Below are 20,690 nucleotides of genomic sequence, written 5' to 3' on the forward strand. Positions count from 1 at the left end.
AATAACTCGAAGCTAAAGAAAATAGACAAAAATTCGAGCTATCGAGTTTTTCGAGTAATCGAAGTTCAAGTTATCAAAGTGGCCACAACAAAAATTCGAGATATCGAAGTTCTGCGTTCCTTATTAAAAGTGATAATATAACCTCTCTAACTTCGAAGTTTTATTCGTTCTGTCTCTAGAACTTTGAAGTTGTGAAAGCTCCTTAAATTAAATGACTAGTAAAAATATTGTTTGGGTGGAGGGGCTTTCATGTCCAAACATGAGTAAAACACAATTACAGTACACATTAGCAACAACGACAGGACTAGCAACAATGATAATTACATAAAAGCATAGAGTTATAGCTTCGAGATATCGAGGTCACATTAAGAGAAATTCGAATTATAGAAGGTTAACTTCGACTTGTAGAGATTCTCAGATACCAAAGTTCGAGTTACCGAGGTATTTAAATGTGATTATGAAACCCTTAAAATTCGACTTATGGAGGATGTAATTTTTAAAAATTCAACTCATAGAGGTAAGGGCGCCAATTTCTCTGTAAATTTGGGGGAGCCCATTAAGATGCAGACAGTATATATGAGGATTTTTAAAACAAATTGCATTCAAATTATGCCAAATATTGTAAATTTATAAATACAGTAAAGGGGCCCAAGCCCCCCGGGATCGGCGCCCTTGCATAGAGGTCCTTTTAATATTGAATATTATGGATAGTTAAAGAGAATGTGAAAAGAATCGAGTTATTAAGGAATTTGAGTTATGGAAGTTCAACTGTCTTTATTTAATTAAAATATTTATTTTTTAAAAAGTTTTGTCCGCATCATATTTAACAGCAGAAGGCTTCTTGTCGCCATACCAATTATGAGCTAAAATAATATCAGGTGTATAATGTTTTTTGGAACGCAAATCCTTACTACTGACAGGCAGAACACTGAATTACTAAACCTATTCAAGTTTATAACATCGTTATCATGACGTATCATGCGAACGTGTTACGCATTACATTTTGAAAGTTTCTATTTCAAATAAACTGAAGCTGGTAAAAGTATTTCAGAGCATGTTGACTGCGATGCAAAACATACGAGATATTTGGTTTTATTTATTGAGCAGCAGAAGTATCCGTTCTGAACACAAAATGAATAGTATGAAACATGTAACACAGTAGTGTAATTTGGGTTGTCTAACTTGAAGGCTTCTGACAAGGGACCATTCCAATTTGGTGAATTTAGTTGCAAAAACATGATTGCTAGCACTGGATTCAGGACCAAAAGAAACAGGAAAGAAGAGGGTGTTTAGTGGCAAACCATATACAGGGTGGGAGATAAATGAGGGCAAAGTGCGAGGATAGAACGTAAAAAATGTATGTTGGATATGAGGAATGCATGTAGAGCTCCACCGAATAGGTGTAATATGAATCATGGGGGACATCTGAAAAGCCGCCATGTTGGACTTAGCACAAGAAGAACATACGGGAAAGGGGTCATGTGACATATGGCTCTTGACGCACACAGTCTACTGAAATCAATAATGGCCAATGCAATTTGAGACCTCTGTAACAGGAGACGTATGGCAATGTGTCAATACTGTCGTTCAGATGACGTGAATGAGAAACTAGAGACCTTGTAGTACGGTCCATGAACACGTTGTATGCAAGAAAGAGATAGAAAGAGATAGAATCGAATTTTGGAACATCAAGAAGAATGTTTGCAACGTGTAACGGAATGAGTAGCTCCATTAGATGAATGCTGGAGTTGTACATTGGATAAAGACACCTGTCCCATTTACAGTTTTGATATATTAATGACGCCATCCAACAAAATTTGCAGGTTGTAACACTGGTGACTTTTCTCACAACCAGTTACATACAGTTGCTAGTCAAAACACTGTTCACATTACGGCTATTCAGTGGAGCTCCACATGCATTCCTCCTATCTAAAATTTGACCTCAATCCCTCTACTCATTTCAATATTAACATGGCATTTCTAGACATTTTCTACGTTCTATCCTCGCACTCTGCCCTCATTTATCTCCCACCCTGTATATGGTTTGCCACTAAACACCCTCTTCTTTCCTGTTTCTTTTGGTCCTGAATCCAGTGCTAGCAATCATTTTTTGCAACTAAATTCACCAAATTGGATTGGTTCCTTGTCAGAAGCCTTCAAGTTAGACAACCCAAATTACACTACTGTGTTACATGTTTCATACTATTCACTTTGTGTTCAGAACGGATACTTCTGCTGCTCAATAAATAAAACCAAATATCTCGTATGTTTTGCATCGCAGTCAACATGCTCTCAAATACTTTTACCAACTGCAGTTTATTTGAAATAGAAACTTCTAAAATGTAATGCGTAACACGTTCGCATGATGCTTCATGATCAAGATGTTATAAACTTGAATAGGCCTAGTAACACAGTGTCCTGCCTGAGGTTAATCCATAAAAATATATTTATGGTCAGAGATGTAATATACTACATGTAGTATGTTAGTTTTGCACGTTTTATGTAAATGTAGACTAACCAGTCAACAACAAAACGTTAGACCAAATCTAATATGCTTTGATGCCTGCAGTATATAGTTGAACGAAAATTTCCTTCTACAAGAGCACAGTTTCACTCAGAAACGCATTTGCGAGGTAAAGAAGAAGAAGAAGAAGACTGAAATGTACTTCGTGACCTGTTGATCTGAATGAGGCACGCAAGAAGCAAAACCAGTATTCTGCAGTATAATCACATTTTTTTAAAGAAAATCTGTTCCAGAGGAGAGAGAGAAAAAAAGTGTTGTGTAGCCTACAGATGACTTCATGTTAAAAAATAACTTAATTAAATCTTCCTTTTGTAGTTGGTGTTATTGTTGTTATTATTATCACAATGGTCGGTCGCTTTGTAACTGTTGTACGACTACATATTGCAGGTTACCAGGAACTTCTTACACACAGACAGGAAGTGAATATACAGATTTTTTACGTGTGAAAGAGGAACAATAATTAGAAACATACTGGGAGAATAATAATATTATATGGAGGAAGCAGGAGTGACGCCTGTTTCTGGTAGGCAAAGGAATATTATTACGGCGTAGGTAGAGTCTAAACGTTGAAAGAACTTGTTTATAAATAAATAAATAAATAAATAAATATAAACCTCCTTGGTGCTATAGCAGGCGAAAGATAATTCGCTGATTTGTTGTTCAGAACATTGCCTGTTATATCAGTGGCGTCCGCAAGGTGGATTTCCGGGTTTTAACTTCCCTTAAGCACAGAGGCGGATCTAAGGGGGGGGGGCAGTCAGAACCCAGACTATGATAGGTATATACGGTATATATATATATATATATATATATATATATATATATATATATATATATATATATATATATATATATATAGATATAGATATAGATATAGATATAGATATAGATATAGATATAGATATAGATAGATATAATGTTTGCTATAAACTTTGAAAAATATATAAATAATAGCTTAAATTATTTTTGTCACTCAGAAAACTGGGGGGCCAAGGTCCCCGGCTCCGGGTTAAATCCGCCACTGGCTACAAAACGTTCCATATCATTTGGCATTGCGTAGATTTTACATTTTAATTTTGTTCCAGTCCAACAGCAACACTCGAGTAGGAAAGAAGTGTCCCCTACAGAGGGAATTTGAAGTTTACATTTATTCCAGGTGCTGTAAACAATGGGTCAGGGCTACTGACAAGAACTATCATGCAATGCCCCATCTAGAAGGTAAAAACTGGGGGGGACTGGCCAGAACCCAGTCTATGATAGGTATATTATGAGTTTACTATAAACCTTCAAAAATACATCAATAATAGCTTAAATTATTTTTGTCACTCAAAAAACCTGGGGGGACTAGACCCCCTGGCCCAAGGCAAGGTTCGCCACTGTTTGAGCAAGATATTATGCAAAAAGTACAGATGTACCATATTAAGATATAACTGAAATGATACGAAGTTGTAAGCTTGAACTCCTCTTTTGACAGTACTTTGTGTTCGCCACTGGCTTCCATTATTATTATTTCCGGCTTTTTACATCAGAGATCGCCATCTCTTAATTCAAGTAGCTTAACTTGAATTCTCTAAATAGATAGGCAGTGGTGGACTTGGAAATAAAATCAACTTACTAGAGATTGACTTTCAAAAAATCCGGTAACCTTTGAACCTGAAGAAAGCCGGATTTTCGAGAATAACGTGTTTTGGATGGTACGAAACATATGCTCAGCAAGAGTCCAAGAATAAAATTGTTCATTAGGTTTTCTCGTCTCATTTTATATTTTTTTTCTCGATATCGATTCTCGAGAACAGCTTTTTTTTTTTTTAATAGTCTCGGCTCATTTTATAAATTGATATATACAAAATTTAATGTCCTTATTTTTCTTGTTAATTTCACCTACAAGTTATCAGAATGCTTTAACCTACAAGTTATCAGAATAATTTAACCTACAAGTTATCAGAATGCTTTAACCTACAAGTTATCAGAATAATTTAACCTACAAGTTATCAGAATGCTTTAACCTACAAGTTATCAGAATGCTTTAACGTCACGAGGTCCACAAAGTGTGTGTGTAATAACATTTAAACAATATTTATTCTTGGAATATATTGTGTAATGACTTGTATATCTTTAAACGTTGATAAACGCTCTTCATTGTGTTTATGAAATCACTTTATCAATTTATAGTTTTTATATCATGAATCACGTAACACTAAAATAATATTTGAGATTTGCATTGCTCAAGAGATTCGAGAAATCAATTGTCTCGTCTCGAATTTGAATATGCATTTCTCGTCTCGTTTCTCGAGACGAGACTAAAATTTACTCGTCTCTTGGACAATACTAGTAAAAAGGTACTGAATAGTAGGAGATATCTTAAGATTAATTTTATGAAACTTTTCATTTCCTATATGCAGAAATAGACTCTGCTTGGTTTTCTGAATTAAAAAAAAAGAGAAGAAAAAGAAAAGAAAGAAAAGAAAAGAAAAAATATTGTAAATTCAATACCTATTTTTCATTTAGATTATCCTAGAAAGTAGCTTCAGCTCAAGCTGGCATGCAATACTGTTTACTAATTTGAGGTTTACCATTTATGATTTCAGAAGTTGATCCAGTGAAAACCGGAAAATGGCTGCTGTACACAGCGTAGAAGATAGAGCTAAAATTGCCGCCAGGTATGAAGTTTGGAGGTGGGTGGTGCAAGTGCAGAGATAAAATGGCCTGCACGCAGCCCCGATCTAACCCCCATGCGACTTCTTCCTTTGGGGTTGGGGTAAGGAACAAGTGTACAATTTAAAACCAAGGAATATTAACACTCTTGAACAAAATATTAGCGAAGGGTTTGCGAATGTTTCATTTGAGATGGTAAGAAGAGTCACGGATTCCATTCCTAGAAGATTCCAGAAGTATGTGGAAAATGCGTGCACATACTTTGAAATGTAACTTAGTAACCAAATGGTACACCCTAATAATGTATTCAATGAAAAAAAAATGTGATAGATTGTTTACATTTTGAAATATTCATTGTTACAAATAGGTAATGACTTTACAACCACCCTGTATATATTATAGTTTGCGAGGAAAATGTACACTAGATAGAGTATCCAATAATCAATAACAACAATGGGGTAAAAAGTGAATGGCACTCGATAAGGACCTACATATACATAAAAGGATAATATTCCTGTATTTGCCTGATAAACAGGAATAAAACTGAAGAAACCCGGTTCCGAACCGTGGTTCTGCAAATTGAGAACCGAGAACATGAATCACTCACCTACGCATGCTTGGTTCACATCCTTTTAAACTAAATGAACGTATCTTCTATTTTCTTTCAAGGTTAAGTAAAAAGATATTTTAATCCCAGTCTGGATACTGTTTACTCTTTAGTTCTCTATTGTTTGTGTTTGTTAACAGCACATACAAGAGATACTGTTGTGTGTTAAATGTGAGATCTGCATACAGATGTCTCATTTGATGCAGATTTTTTCTTCTTTTATTTCTTGTCAGGGTCAATGGCAAGTCACATTTATTTACAACATTCTTCGCCTGGCGTTTATGAATTAGAAAGCACAACGTTGTCTCTTTTTTTACTAGCGTCACACACAAAACATCATAGGATCAACAAAGAACACATACAAGTTTAAAGAGACAGAAAATATCATAAAATCGAACAGGCTAATCTAATAACACTAAAAAGAAGTGATGTGTAAATATACATATTGGACAACAATAGCGCAAAACTACTTGTCAAATTTTAATTGCACTTTCACGAATGTCTTCATTGCAATGACAGATGTTAAAGGCTACATAAAAGCATCGTTTGTTCATCTGAAACGGAACTATAGTGTAAAAGGTGGAATAAAGTAAAGGTGCGGAAATTTGATTACTGTATGGAACATTTGACTATAGATTACAAATATATAAGGGCTAATTTTTTCTCAATCTCGGTTAAGCCACCACAGCAGAATGTGAGTTGACGTAACGGATATAAGAAAAATCTGTTCATTGCACCTCACCTATCCTCTATACCGCTAGATAGACCCTGTCATTCAATCATTGTCGGGTAGCTAGAGCTAAAACATGTCGACCGCAATCGAAGCGCTCACCAAGTGTGAACTATGTAATGTATAATTTATCCAGGCGACTGACGAGTTCCCTGCAATTTCGAGACCAGACAGTTCTGAAATCATAATTTGCACTTTTCGCTAACCATATGATTCATGTGTGTATCAAGATCTTCTGCCGCCACAGATTTCCATCGTTGGCTACTCGCGTCGTGTTCATCGATAAGCCCTTCTTTAAACTCACTGCAGCACTCACACACACAGTCATCACTTATAAAGCTTTCGTCGTCAAGGGCGCCCATGTTGTGGTTTCCAAGGGGGGCAAGTATAAGTGACATTTCAAATATAGTTTCAAATTTTGATGTAACTATTCTAAAAATTCTATTGGATTTTCGATGTTCCGAAGTACAATTTCCTCTAGGGGGGCGAGCGCCCCATCTTGTCCCCCCTGATGGGCGCCCTTGTCTGTCGTAATTCTTACACATTCAACTATGAATTGCGGCTGTATTATGGTCCTTTTAGAATTGACTGTCACTTCTATTGCAACTCGATATGTTTTCACGCTCGCTACTTCACAATGATTGAATGGCAGAGTCTTATCTATCGGTGTGCACAATGGGAAACATTCAATGAATACCTTTAACTTATCTTCGTTTCGTTATCTCACAGTTTTCCTCTGATGACTTTACGGAGGTATGACAGAAATGGCCTTCATATAATTCACTTGAACGAATTGTGGCTGTATTATATCCTTTTAGAATTGGCTTGATTCCATTTGATATGTTTTCACGAATACTATTTCTCAATGGCTAAATTTCAAGGTCTCTCTATTGGTGTGGAGAATGATAAATGTTGAATGAACATCTTTACCTGATCTTCGTTTCGTTATCTCACAGGGTCCTCCTCTGGTAGTTTAACGGAAATTGAAAAAATAGAACACGTATAATTCACTTGCACGACTATTTAATATAATGGGAGAATTAGACTTTTCTTGAACCAATAGAAATACCGACACGAGACTTGGTATATGGGAGCTTGTTAACACAAGATATGAAGATGTTCAATTGCACGTATTTTGAAAATTCCCTAATACAGTGTAGGGACGATTATCTGATCCCCCTGAGCTGTTATATATATATATATATATATATATATATATATATAAGTACAAAATTTTATATACAGTATAAGAATGCTGTTCACTTGTACGGATTTTGGAAATTCTCTACGAAATAATAGAGAAACTTAACTATATTTTTATTATTCTTTTGAACCATTATACATAAGAAATTAGTGTGAGAAACGAGCATGTGATTCGTGACTGCTCTTTTATCAGTGTTATCTGCGACCATATTCGTTTATAACACCGAAAGATAAACTTCCACTTACTTAAGCTTGTTTGTCTCTAGTATGATCAGGGACCCAAAGTAAGCTTCTATCAAAAATGCATTGTCACTTATATTGTTCTTTAGATGCATTTTTCATTTTCTTGGGTTTCACAAGTAACAGTAACTGATGCAACCACGATCATTTCAATGATACATACGTGAGAGATTTCTTTTTTCTCAGTATTTATGAAGATTTTATATTTATTTCTTTTGATGAGAACTCTCCACTGTAATTTATCATGATAACGACAAACATTCTATTTAAGATAGATATGTAGAAGTGCAATTACTAATATAATTCTCTCAAACATTCTATTATCAAGATTGACTTCATACGCATATGGAATTATTCAAGATTATCAGTGTGGATTTAAGGGAAATCGATCAACTACCGACCAGATATTTTCCATTCACCAAATACTCGAAAAGAAATGGAATTACAATACCTTGGTATATCAATAATTATTGATTTTAGACAGGCCTACGACTCAATTAGGATGAAAACATTGTACAGCATTCCTACAGAAATTTGGAATACTGAAAAAAAAAACTATTAAGATATGTTTAAATGAATCGCAAACTAAAGTTCGAGTAGGAACATTTCTTGTCCACGAGGTTTCACACCGAGAATAGCCTGAAACAATATGAAGCGTTCGTAATACGCTTATACCGAAAGTGTTTGCAGCCCCTCACCTTGACGTACAATATTTTAACTAGGAATGGGCAAAACCGGTTTTTTTTAGAAAAACCGAAATCCGAAAAACCGGCATTTCTGCTTTCTCCAAAACCGATTCGGTTTATCACTGAAACCGGTTTCGGTTTTCTCCAAAACCGGTTCTGTTTTCACCGAAACTAGTTTCGGTGAAAACTATTGGCAAACACATAAAACTATTTCTGTGGAAACGGAATCGGTTTCCGGAGAACAACGAAACACTACTCTGGTCTGAAATAGAATCCATTTTGGAAAAAAAACGGAAATGGTTTTGATAAAACCGATAACCGATTTCGGCGAAAAACTGAACCGGTTTTTGAAGAAATTTTCAAAAACCGGTTTCGGTTTTCCTAAAACCGAAAAAACGGTTTTTGTGCCCACTACTAATTTTAACGCAGTAACTAACTGTATGGCCTATGGAACCAGGTTCAATGCCGCATTTAAAAAAGCTCTCCATTGTCTTCTGTTCTTAGCCAACTGGATTCAGTTTCTATTTCGTATTCTTATTTCTGCGAGAACTATCTCAATATTGTCCTCCCATCTGGGCCTAGTTCTTCCTAATGGTCTTTTCCCGATTGGTTTCTAGCTAAAATTTTGAAAGTGTTTCTATTTTCTTTTATTTTGGATACATGACTTACCCACTTGACCCTGATAGGATTGATGACCCTAACAATGTTAGGTAAACCGTATAATTTATGCAGTTTATCGCTACGAAATTTTCCCGTCCGTCCTGGGTCCGAATATTTGCCTCAGGATTGTATTTTCAAATACTTTCCGTCTGTATTCTTTCCTCGAAAAGCGACTCTATTTCCCAACCATACAGTACAACAGGCGTAATTATCGTAAGCTGCGAAATCTTCGACAGGTTTCGCGAAGACAAAAGATTTTGAATTGAATGATAAAATGAATTTCCCGCTTTCAGTCGACATTTAATTTCTTCGTGCTCTGTTATTGTTCATCCTAGATATTTGAAAGTAAATACTTTATCGAAAATATTATTTGATATTTTAACATTTCCATAGTTTGCAGTATTACGGTCACGGCGAACTTTCATGTAAGTTATTTAGTTTTGTTTGGGTTTCCCTCTAGACTCATGTTCTTACAGGCCTCTTTATTTCTTTATATTGTCCCCATATCATCACATATCAGATTTACATTTGCATAAGCCATAACGTAGTGAGTACCATTCAGTTCTAGGCCCTTGAACAAGTATTTTCCTATTCAGAGTTTACTCTAGGATTGATTTTAACACATCTTCGCTTTTTCGGTATTTGAATTAGGTGGGAATGTTATACAATGTTTTCCCTGCTGACAAAGTTGTAGGCTTTTTTTTTTTTTTTTTTGAAATCAATAAATAATTGTGTATTAGAGTACTGTATTGTATTCCCACTTCTTTTTGAGTATTTTTGAATGATAAATATCTGTTCGATAGTTGATCGATTTCGCCTAAATCTGCACTGATAGTCTCCAATGTTTTTATCTGGATTTGGGATCAATTTTTTCAACAGTATATTTATTTTATTTTATTTATTTAGTCTTAAGGCTAATCATGTCTTGTCTCCCACTTAACCATGCAATGATTATGATTTGTAATACAATAATAATAATAAAATATGTATAAAATATATAAAACACTCCCAATCACACACATACACACATGTATCACATCACCTGCACACATGGATTATAACAAATAACCACATAATATAGTCACATTCATTTAGTGAACAAAAGAACAAATAAAAGATTGGAACAATAAAAATCAGCATTTCTTTCAGATGTTAGTAAGCCTTGATTGATTTATGGTGAGTCTGTTCAACCGACTTCTTAAATAGATTGTCTGTGATTGCCTTGTGTTGGATGAGAGGTCATTCCATGCACGGATCGTGGATGCAAAGAACGCATTTGAGTAGAATTTTGACGAATGTAGGGGAAGAGAAAGGAGTTTATTTACACCTGATCTTGTATTGTGATCGTGGTGAGCATTTAGTGGTTGCAAGCGTTGAAGTAAGTAGGAAGGTTGTTCAAACCGCAAAACCTTAAAGAGAAGTGTGAGCCGATGCAAATAACGTCTATTGGCAAGTTTCAAAAGGCCCAGCTTTCTGTAGTATGGAGTTAAATGATATGATCGTTTGAGATTATAAGCAAACCGTATACAGGCATCTTGGATACGTTGCAAACGATACGCTAATTCTTCATTTAAGTCTGATAGGGCTACATCAAAATATTCAAGGTGAGGAAATATTAGAGATTTTACAAGTAGTAGCTTTGTTTCAGTGGGTAGAATTTTCTTTAGTCTAGTGAGTGAATGCAAAGACCAGAACGCTTTCTTATATACAGCGTTAATGTGAGGTTTCCACTCAAGAAATTGATCTATTATTCTTTGAGAGGATTTTGTAGGATGTTGACAAAAGAGAGATACATCGTTAATTATTACTATCAATTTTGTCGCCTTTCTTGATTGATTCTTTTGGGAAAAAAATGATTGATTCTTTTCACTCTTGTACCAATTCCTTCTTTTTTTCCAGACAAGGAGAATGAGTTTGTGTACCTTATTCCTCAGCTTTCCCCCTCCAGCTTAAATGAGCTCAACAGGAATATGTGTATCTCTTTCCAGAGCTTTTCCTCTCCAGCCAAAATTAGCTTTTCCACAGAAATTGTGTATTTCATTCCACAGTTTTTCCTCTACAGCTAAAATTAAATCAGCAGGAATTTCATCTACACCCAAAGATTTGTGTTTTTTTTTTTTCATTTCTTTATAGCAATTTCTATTTCTTTTCGGTTAGGCTCTAGAACAGCGTTTCCCAACCGGTGTGCCGCGGCACACTGGTGTGCCGTGAATGGGCCACTGGTGTGCCGCGAGAAATCGAAGCAAAATTATTAATTTTATAGCAATCAAATTGCAAAACGTAGGGAAAAATGTATATTTGTGTTTCACATTACTATGAAACTATTATGAATCTACAATTTTAAGTTTCATACCGGGTTACTATTCTGTACATTTCTAATGTTGAAAAAAGTATTTGTTATCATTGTTCTGACCATTATTGCTTCTTTATTGTTGCAGACTATTTTGTAACTTGAAAATTTAAAATATCATTCACTTCTTTCAACAAATTACCTACATTTGTGTTTTAAAAGTAAAAGAGATTTGTTTGTTCGTTCGGTATTTAGTGATCTTCCTTCTTAGTAGTAGGTTGGATCCAGTTTTTATAAAGAAACCATATTTTTGAAAACCTGAGTCCAATATTTCATTGCAATTTTCTATTTTTAAATTAGAATGAAAAATAAGCATAACGATTTACCACGGGGGAAAAACCAGTGATAGAGCTTTCTTTTCTGTGAGAAGGAGATAAGTAATCACAGAAAAAATACCACTGTGTTTCATATTTACAAATAATAATATCTATAAGTGTGCCGCGAGAATCCAAGTAATACCCGTAGTGTGCCGCAAGTTGAAAAAGGTTGGGAAACGCTGCTCTAGAATATACGGTTCTGCTGTATGCATTTCACTTTCTCCACGTTTATTATTATTATTATTATTATTATTATTATTATTATTATTATTATTATTATTATTATTATTATTATTATTATTATTATTATTATTATTATTATTATAGCTGCATGCATCTATTCTGTGCATCTATTTGCATCTATTCAAAATACTGCAAATTAAAATCAATCAATCAATGAAAAAGTTATTTATGTATACCAGGAACCAGGGAGCAGAGATTCCACGCCCTGGAAGTATATGCTCCAGCACTGAGCCACCGTGCTGGAAACCAAAGCCTGGACACAAACGATGGCATGTGGACTAAGCGAATGAAACGAACGCAGTGTCGCGATGTTGCCAAATGATAAAAAAGGCTTGGTTGAGCAAACACAGTACAATGCGAGTAAGTGAGTAAGATGACTGAAGACGTGACAACACCGTAGCCCTCTCACTTGCTAACAGCGTTTACATGGAATCCTAACCACCACCTTCAAACGCCATAAACGCTGTACCTTAGCATAATCCCCAAGACACGTAAACCCTCCAACTTTCAACTCCTAGAAGAGGCTCAAATGTAAATTCAAAAGAACATTTATACAAGAATGAATTCGTGTTTATAGGAGAAGCCTTCTAGTGAAAGATAATCCACAAACAAAATAGTGTTAACAAGGATTTAAAAAAAAAAAAAAAAAACTAGAAAGAACAATAAAAGAAATTTGGAGGATGGGTGGAAAAACTTGTCGCTACTGGCGTGATCTCCGCTATCTCCGAAAGAAGGATCAAATTTCATGGCCCAGTGAATCGCCTTTCAAACTGGCATCAGTCGACAAATAACTTCACTTGAATTTTTTCTCCCTTCTTCCGTTTTGTACAGCTGGAGGTCGATACTTTTTTTTCTCACCTGTTCAAGAAAGTTAAAAAAAATTGAGATGAACTTAAAAAAAGCCATTGAAGTGGCGGAGACTTGCTGTAACTCTCCTTATCGACTCTGGGAAGAAACAAAATGAATGTAAAGCACTCGCATTTTCAGAGATTTTGAACCAAAATGTTGCTTGTTCGTGACCTGAGAAGTTCTCATGACTCATCAAAATCTGGTATTGCACTGGGTAATGATCCTAGAACTCGTTGTTGTGATGACGTGAGCATTTTATATTTTTGAAAAGGAAAGAAAAGTGAGCAAACTGGTTCAGCTATTCTGCATTGAAGTTAGAGTACATTATTATTTTTTGACTACAGCGATACATTAACATACGCAGAATTACTAGAATATACACTAAAAAGACTATCTAATAAGACTATTAGATAACAAAAATACTTGGTACGAAACTTGTAACATCATAACGTCTTAATACATAGCATCATATTGATGAAATCGATTATCTATTACATGTAATATTTTGAAAAATTTAATACAGGGTCACGAAATTAGATAGTTTGGAAGCTTTTCACATATACAGAATACATACTTGCATGAATTTTTGGGACAGTTCATCCCAAAGGGGTGGTGGAAGAGAAAATTTATCTTTTATTTCATTTTGTAAAACAAAATTAACAACACGTCACAAAAGTATGATAAATATGTAGACTTTATGTATGATGAGTTACCTCATTTATTTATTTAGTTTTTGAAAATTTCATCCGAAAAGTTTGAAGACATTAAATTTTATCACATTTAATTTCTAAATACTTTAAGATAAAAGTCAAAAAACTTTTTAAAATGGAGATTGGGACTATTATACGAACACAATACAAACATTGTTATATTCACTTCCACGAATTTTCAGAATTATTCACCTAAAATGTGGGCCAAAAGAAAAATATACTATTATTGTATTGATTTTAAACTGTTGGAGAAAACATACAATGTACGTATAATAATAATAATAATAATAATAATAATAATAATAATAATAATAATAATAATAATAATAATAATAATAATAATAATTATTATTATTATTATTATTATTATTATTATTATTATTATTATTATTATTATTATTATTATTAATTGGCAATGTATATACAACTCACTTTCATATATTTTGGAAATTCCACTTGCAAAGAGTAGTTAAACGGTATTACATAATCGGCCATTTTCAATATGTTGCTACATGGCAGACCCAGGGGCTAAGGGATCTTTTGTAAACTGCCGAATTAAGGGGAGAGTTAAAGATGAGGAAAATTCCAGAAGACTAATGAATTAGAACTTGCTTTAATGTGTTTCTCTAGAGGAAAGCAAAATTTTGGTACACACACAGTATTTCGTAATCCATATTTGAATTATAGGCAAACTGCTGTAAGGGTGATCAGGCCTGCCACTAGGATTTGTGTCACTCGGGACAAATACGAATTTCGGCGTCCCTAATTTATATAACATTGTTAGGCACCCCGTCTAACCACGTGCCTAGCTGGTTCTTCACTAGTTGCGGCTCTGAGAGTAATCAACAGCTGTCCTGCCTCCTGGTTCTGCTAGGTCATGATAATCTTAGTTGACTAAATGCCCTGGGAAACTTATCTGTTATTATAACACTACCTCAGATATTCTCTGGCATTTCTTTGGTTGGGTTCTGCCAAGACCTTTCCATATCTCTCTGTTCTTTAAGGAGTTTCCTACTACCCTACTTGATAAATGATAACAATACAGGTTTTCGATGTTTTGGATTTCCATGAGGCAAGAGTTGAGAGACTATCTCGTCTCGGAAATATGTCGTGACAGTGATGTGTTATTTCGAAAAAAGAAACTTATCTGTTTCTATTGGAAAAGCTCTGTCTTGTCTCATGTGCAACCTTATTTTGGGCTGAGAGTGTGTTTTAGGCTTAGTTTGCTACGTTCGGCTATCAATATTTTTTAGTGTAACTCCTTTAGCTGGTCTACACGGGCTCGGGTTGTGAATTTTTAAATATACAACCATATTTCTCGTGCCTTCTCGGGTCTAACTTTGTAAATACTGTACAACAATATATATCGCAACGTTCTTTCTGGAGAACTTTTAAAGTATAAGTGCAGAATTAAAATTCTAATTGCTGTAAATAAAAATATAATTTTGCGTTAATTATTGTTTCTGTAATTCACGCTTATTTCGGGTTCATTTGATTATCACACGAGCTGTGGCTGAGCTCGGGTCTAAATGATAGAACACATTTCGGACTCGGGTCGGGCCTCACATTGTAAATTTACGGGCAGGGTAAAAAAATCGTCCCGTGCAGGCCTCTAAGCTGGACTAATTCTTATTAGGATCATCTAATACATGGACTTATGTGTTCGACTTAGAACCTTTTTGAGCTTAGAAGTCAAAATATTTTTGAGGGTAACATTTTGGGGGGGCGAGGACACCGTAGTCTAGTAGTTACAGCGTTGGACTCACTTTCACATGGTCCTGGGTTCGATTCCGATGGATGTTTCCCAATTTTCGGCGCGTACCCAGCGTCATGAGGCGAACTGGGGAGTTGCGTGAATAAAATACATGATGGCCACTAGGTCAAGAAAGCTCACAATACGCCTATTAGAAACAGGGCGATGTTGCTACGTTGGAATAGTTCATCCGGTCGATAACAGATGGCGCTGGAGCGACTCATGACCACAAAAAGGCTGTTCTGTACATCAAGTGGTTTAACATTTTTTTTTTCTTTTTTTTTGTAAATTGGTTAAACCTGAAAAAAAATATTGGTGAAGCTAAAACCTCACATTCTTGGGATATGAGAGGATATTTACTTTACACATTTGTGGTATGTGACGTTATATAAACCCTAGTGCATTGTTATTTGCAGGCCCGTATTTAGGTACATGCTATTCTGTACTCGAGCACAGGGCGCAGAATTTAGGGGGCGACAAAATTTTGAATTTTTTTGAAAGATTCACAATAAAGTAATATTTAAAACTAGCAACAAGCAGAGTGCCGCGCAAGCGAGAGAAAATATGTTAATGTGTTTAATTTGCTATAATTACAGCAGTTACTAATTAGCTAGCTTATCTGACTATTTTTTAAAAACCATCCTCTCCCACCCTCATCTCAAGGGCTGAGGATGAACTTGAATATCATGAAAACTGATACCGTTAAAATCAACTCAAAAACTATCAATTCAACAATAATATCTGTCGTTCTCGATTTCTTTTAAGATCTTGCCTCCTCCCTGAGGAGTGGAGTATGACCTTGAAGTTGAATTGGATTAAAACTGTCACTATTCATCTCAGCAACTCCAAAAACTATGAATTCAACTCTAATATTGGTCGTAAAAATGAAAATGAAATCTTTAAGTTTTACGTCCCACGGTTATGCCGGCTAATACTGATCGTTTTCGATTATTTTTAAAATGCCCCCTATTATTATTGTGGGGAATTTGTACCCCCATATCTCAGCTCAGGTGTGAGAACTTATTTTTCAACCATATTATTCGTCCGGCCACTTACTTTTGTAGCAAGATCCGTAGTGCCTTAAAGAAAGAAAGATAAACTTTAAACTGGTAGCGGTGGGGTTCGAACTACGAAATCCCACCCGGAGTTATATCTCCTAATGTCCTTAATATGGCTTCTTAGTACTTTCGTAGTACTGTTTTTCACTCCCAGTGTATTGAAATCGCCAATTTCCCGGAGGAAATCTGAAATCATCACTTATTATTACTTATCGCAGAAAGCAGATTGAAAGCTACCAATCCATAGCATACAAATAAATGTTCATGATCCATAGCATGACACGGAAAAAGTATATATCTGTATGGTTTTCTACACGAATGGCTATGTAACATGGTTATGTAGACATGCAATATTCTTTTCCTACTATGGACCATGCATGAGTAGTTCATTATGAATACTGTATACACCCCAGCAGTGTTCAGTAGCAACAATCAGCAACAGTGTAGATTTATTTTCATTGTGTAGATTTACAAACAAGAATATTTAGTAAGATTTGCTCTTGTATTAGCGTGGTAGCGTGGCCGAGCGGTCTAAGGCGCTGGTTTAAGGCACCAGTCTCTTCGGAGGCGTGGGTTCGAATCCCACCGCTGCCAAAAAAGTAGCCTTTTTATTTATATAAAATTTTCACAAATAACAGCGTCCGATTTCAAATGAAATCGTCTTAGTTTAACGTGCTACAAATATGCCCTTTAGATTAAGAGACGGTGATCAAAGCAAGTGAATGATGATGGAAGAATTGCTGGAATTAGAAAGTGGGAGGAAACGAGTGTACCCGAGAAAACCCACGGGCATAATGTTGTCCAACACAAACTTATTTGACCGGGAATCGAATCAGTGACCCTAAGCACTCGTCTGTTTTCAATCGATTGTGGAAAAGAAACTAGGCATCGAACCTAAAGCCATAAGATTAAGCCTCTGTGTTATTCAGAAATCTCATCAATGGTGTGGAAAGAGTTGAAATTGTTAACAACACTATAAAATTATCTCAGTGGTGCTGCGTAGCAGTGTTGGACAAATTTCAATTGAATTAACAATTAACAATTAATCTGTAAATTTAATTGTTAATTGCAATTAACAATTGAAGTAAGTAATGGTTAATTGTTAATTGCAGTTGGCCATTAATAATGGAAAATCAATTGCAATTAATCAATCGATTGATAGTAATTACAGTGGAGAAGTAATTACAGTGGAGAAGTAATTGCAATTTATATTCAGTCATTCAATTGCAATTGAAATTAATTGGCAATTAATTGAATTGCAATTGATTTCTACAGCAATTACTTTCAATTGATTGATCAATTGCAATTGATTTTCACTGATTAATTTTCAACACTGTAGTTCAGAGAGGGTGTGGGGCAATGAAAAATTTAGCCACGACCAATTGACTCACCACCCATCGTAACCCACGACCCATCTTGACCCACTCTGACCCACCACCCACCATGAACCACTCTCACCCACTGTGACCCACAGACCCACCAAAATCCATTGTCATCAACTCTGAACCATGATTCACGCCCTCTTCTCTACTGACTAAAGAGCTTAAAGTTGTAATTAAACAAGCCTATGAAATTATCATTCATCGGAATTTGAATTTCTACGATCAATCGCTCAAACACCGCTCTATTACAATAACGGCGGATCTGACTTTTCTAATATAAATAAAATAAAGTTTTTTTTTTGTGCCTGTCTGTCTATCTTTGTGCGGCCTGTGAACCAGACGAGTGGACCGAAACTTTTCAAAATTTGGTCATGGGTAGGTTGGTCTAGGCCCCAGATCAACACGAAGAGTTTTTTTTTTAAATTTCGAACTAGGGGGTCTCAGGGGGACGTTTACCGGGACCGACCTGGGGACCAGACAAGTTGACCGTGAGTAACCAAATTTTGGTCACGAATAGCTTGGTCCAGGTCCCACACCAAGGCGAAGCTTTTTTTTTTTTTTTTTTTTTTTTTTTTACAAAATTCGAACTACGGGGTCTCAGGGAGGCGTTTACTGGGACTTATAAAAGTAGTAGAAAATGACCGATATTATTGTTGATTTCATAGTTTTTGCGGTCGCTGAGGTCAATAGTGAAATTCCGATCGCATTAACTTCCAAATTCACCCTATTCGGCTGCGGGTCGGGGTTATCGGAGGAAGGGATACCAAAACGTAAAAGTAATCCAAAATGACCGATATTAGTGTCAAATCCATAGTTTTCGCGGTCGCTGAGATCAATGGTGACACTACAATTAGCGATGACTTTAAAATTCATCCACCGTTGTATGCGGGCCTTGGGTCACCAGAGGGAGGAATTCCGAGACATGTAAAAGTAATCGAAAATGACCGATATTAATGTCAAATCCATAGTTTTCGCGGTCGCTGAGCTCAATGGTGAAACTCAGTATCGCGTTTACTTTCACATTTAGCTCCCATCAGCCAAGGAACGGGGGCATTATAATGGGGATCACGAGACATGTAAAAATAATCCACAATGACCGATATTAGTGTCAAATCTGTAGTTTTCGCGGTCGCTGAGATCAATGGTGATACTTTCATTAGCGATGATTTTCAAATTTAGCCACCATTGTCCGAGAATTGCGAGACATGTAAAAATAATGGAAAATGACCGATATTAGTGTCAAATCCATAGTTTTCGCTGTCGCTGAGATGAATGGCAATACTTTCACAGACGTTTGACTTCCAAATACAGCTCTCATCGGCTGCGGGCCAGAGGTGTTGCTTTTTCAAAATTGGAACCAGAGGATTATAGGGGCCTATTTCGAGGTCGTTTTGAATTCACCAGCGAATTTCGAGGTCCTTCACATCGTTTAGTGCCGTTTTGAGCGTGTATTTTCATGTTTTGTGCATCACTAGAAGTAGGTCAAAATGGGCCTCGAGGGTGGGACGAAAATGACCCACTGCTCCGCCACTACCGAATTTCGAGGTCCTTCCTTTCGCATCAAACTAGTGCCTGTTTTATGCCGTTTCGTGCCCCTATTTAGACGTTTTGTGCGTTATCGTGTGTGTCAAAATGGGCCTCCAAGGTGTGACGAAAATGACCCACTGTTCCGTCACTATCGAATTTCTCGGTCGTTTCTTCGCATCGTTTAGTGCCTATTTTTTTTAAAGTTTTCTGCGCCTATTTCCTCGTCTTGCGCGTCACCGGAAGTGAGTTGACCGGGTCTTCAAAGTGGGAGATAAATGACTCACTATCGAATTTCGAGGTCGTTTTTTTTTGCATCGTTTAGTGCCTGTTTTGTACGTTTAGTGCGTCACCGGAAGTGGGTCAAGATGGGCCTACAAATATTTCGGAACAAGTTAATGCTCTTCCGCCATCAACGAATTTCGAGGTCGTTTCCTTCAAATCGCCTAGTGCCTGTTTTGTGCGCCTATTTGTGCGTCAAGGGAAGTGGGTCAAAATGGGCTTTCAAGATGGGACCAAAATGACCAAGAGTTCCGCCACTTTCGAATTTCGAGGTCGTTAATTTCACATCCTTTCATGCTTGTTTTGTGCCGTTTTGTGCGCCTATTTCGACGTTTTGTGAGTCACTGGAAGAGTCAAAATGGGCCTCCAAGGTGGGAGGAAAATGACCCACTATTGCACCACTGTCGAATTTCGAGTTTATTTCTTTTGCAACGTTTAGTGCCATTTTTGTGACGTTTTGTACGTCACCAGAAATGGGTCAATCTTATCCTACAAATATGGCGGAACAAGTTAATGCTGTTCCGTCAGGAACGATTTCGAGGTCGTTTCCTTCACATTGTCTTGTGCGTGTTTTCTACCGTTTTGTAAGACTATTTCCACGTTTTGTGAATCAATGGTAGTGGGTCAAAATGGGCATTCAATGTGGGAAGAAAAATGACCCATTGTCCCACCAGTATCGAATTTCGAGGTCACTTCTTTCGTATTGTTTAGTGCATGTTTTGTTCCATTTCTGCGCATATTTTCACGTTTTGTGCGCCACCAAAAGTAGGTCAAAGAGGACCTACAAATATGTCAGAAAAAGACATATTCATTCCACTTTCAAGGCCCATTTTGACCCACTTCAACTGATGCACAAAGCGACACAAATCACGCACGAAAAATGTGAAGGAAAGGACCTCGACATTTGATGGTGAACG

General features: G+C 36.2%; 1 protein-coding gene and 1 non-coding gene across 3 annotated transcripts in view; one reads left to right on the forward strand and one right to left on the reverse strand.

The window, feature by feature from the left end:
• Window positions 1-20,690, reverse strand: part of LOC145680463 (uncharacterized) — a 298,641-nt gene that overhangs the window by 256,382 nt on the left and 21,569 nt on the right. The window lies entirely within an intron of this gene.
• TRNAL-AAG (transfer RNA leucine (anticodon AAG)) lies at window positions 17,098-17,179 on the forward strand. Its single transcript has one exon. It is a non-coding gene; the product is annotated as a tRNA-Leu (tRNA).

This window comes from Thermobia domestica, chromosome 3 (genome assembly GCF_964235325.1).
Source record: "Thermobia domestica chromosome 3, izTheDome1.hap1.1, whole genome shotgun sequence".
Classification (NCBI taxonomy): domain Eukaryota; kingdom Metazoa; phylum Arthropoda; class Insecta; order Zygentoma; family Lepismatidae; genus Thermobia; species Thermobia domestica.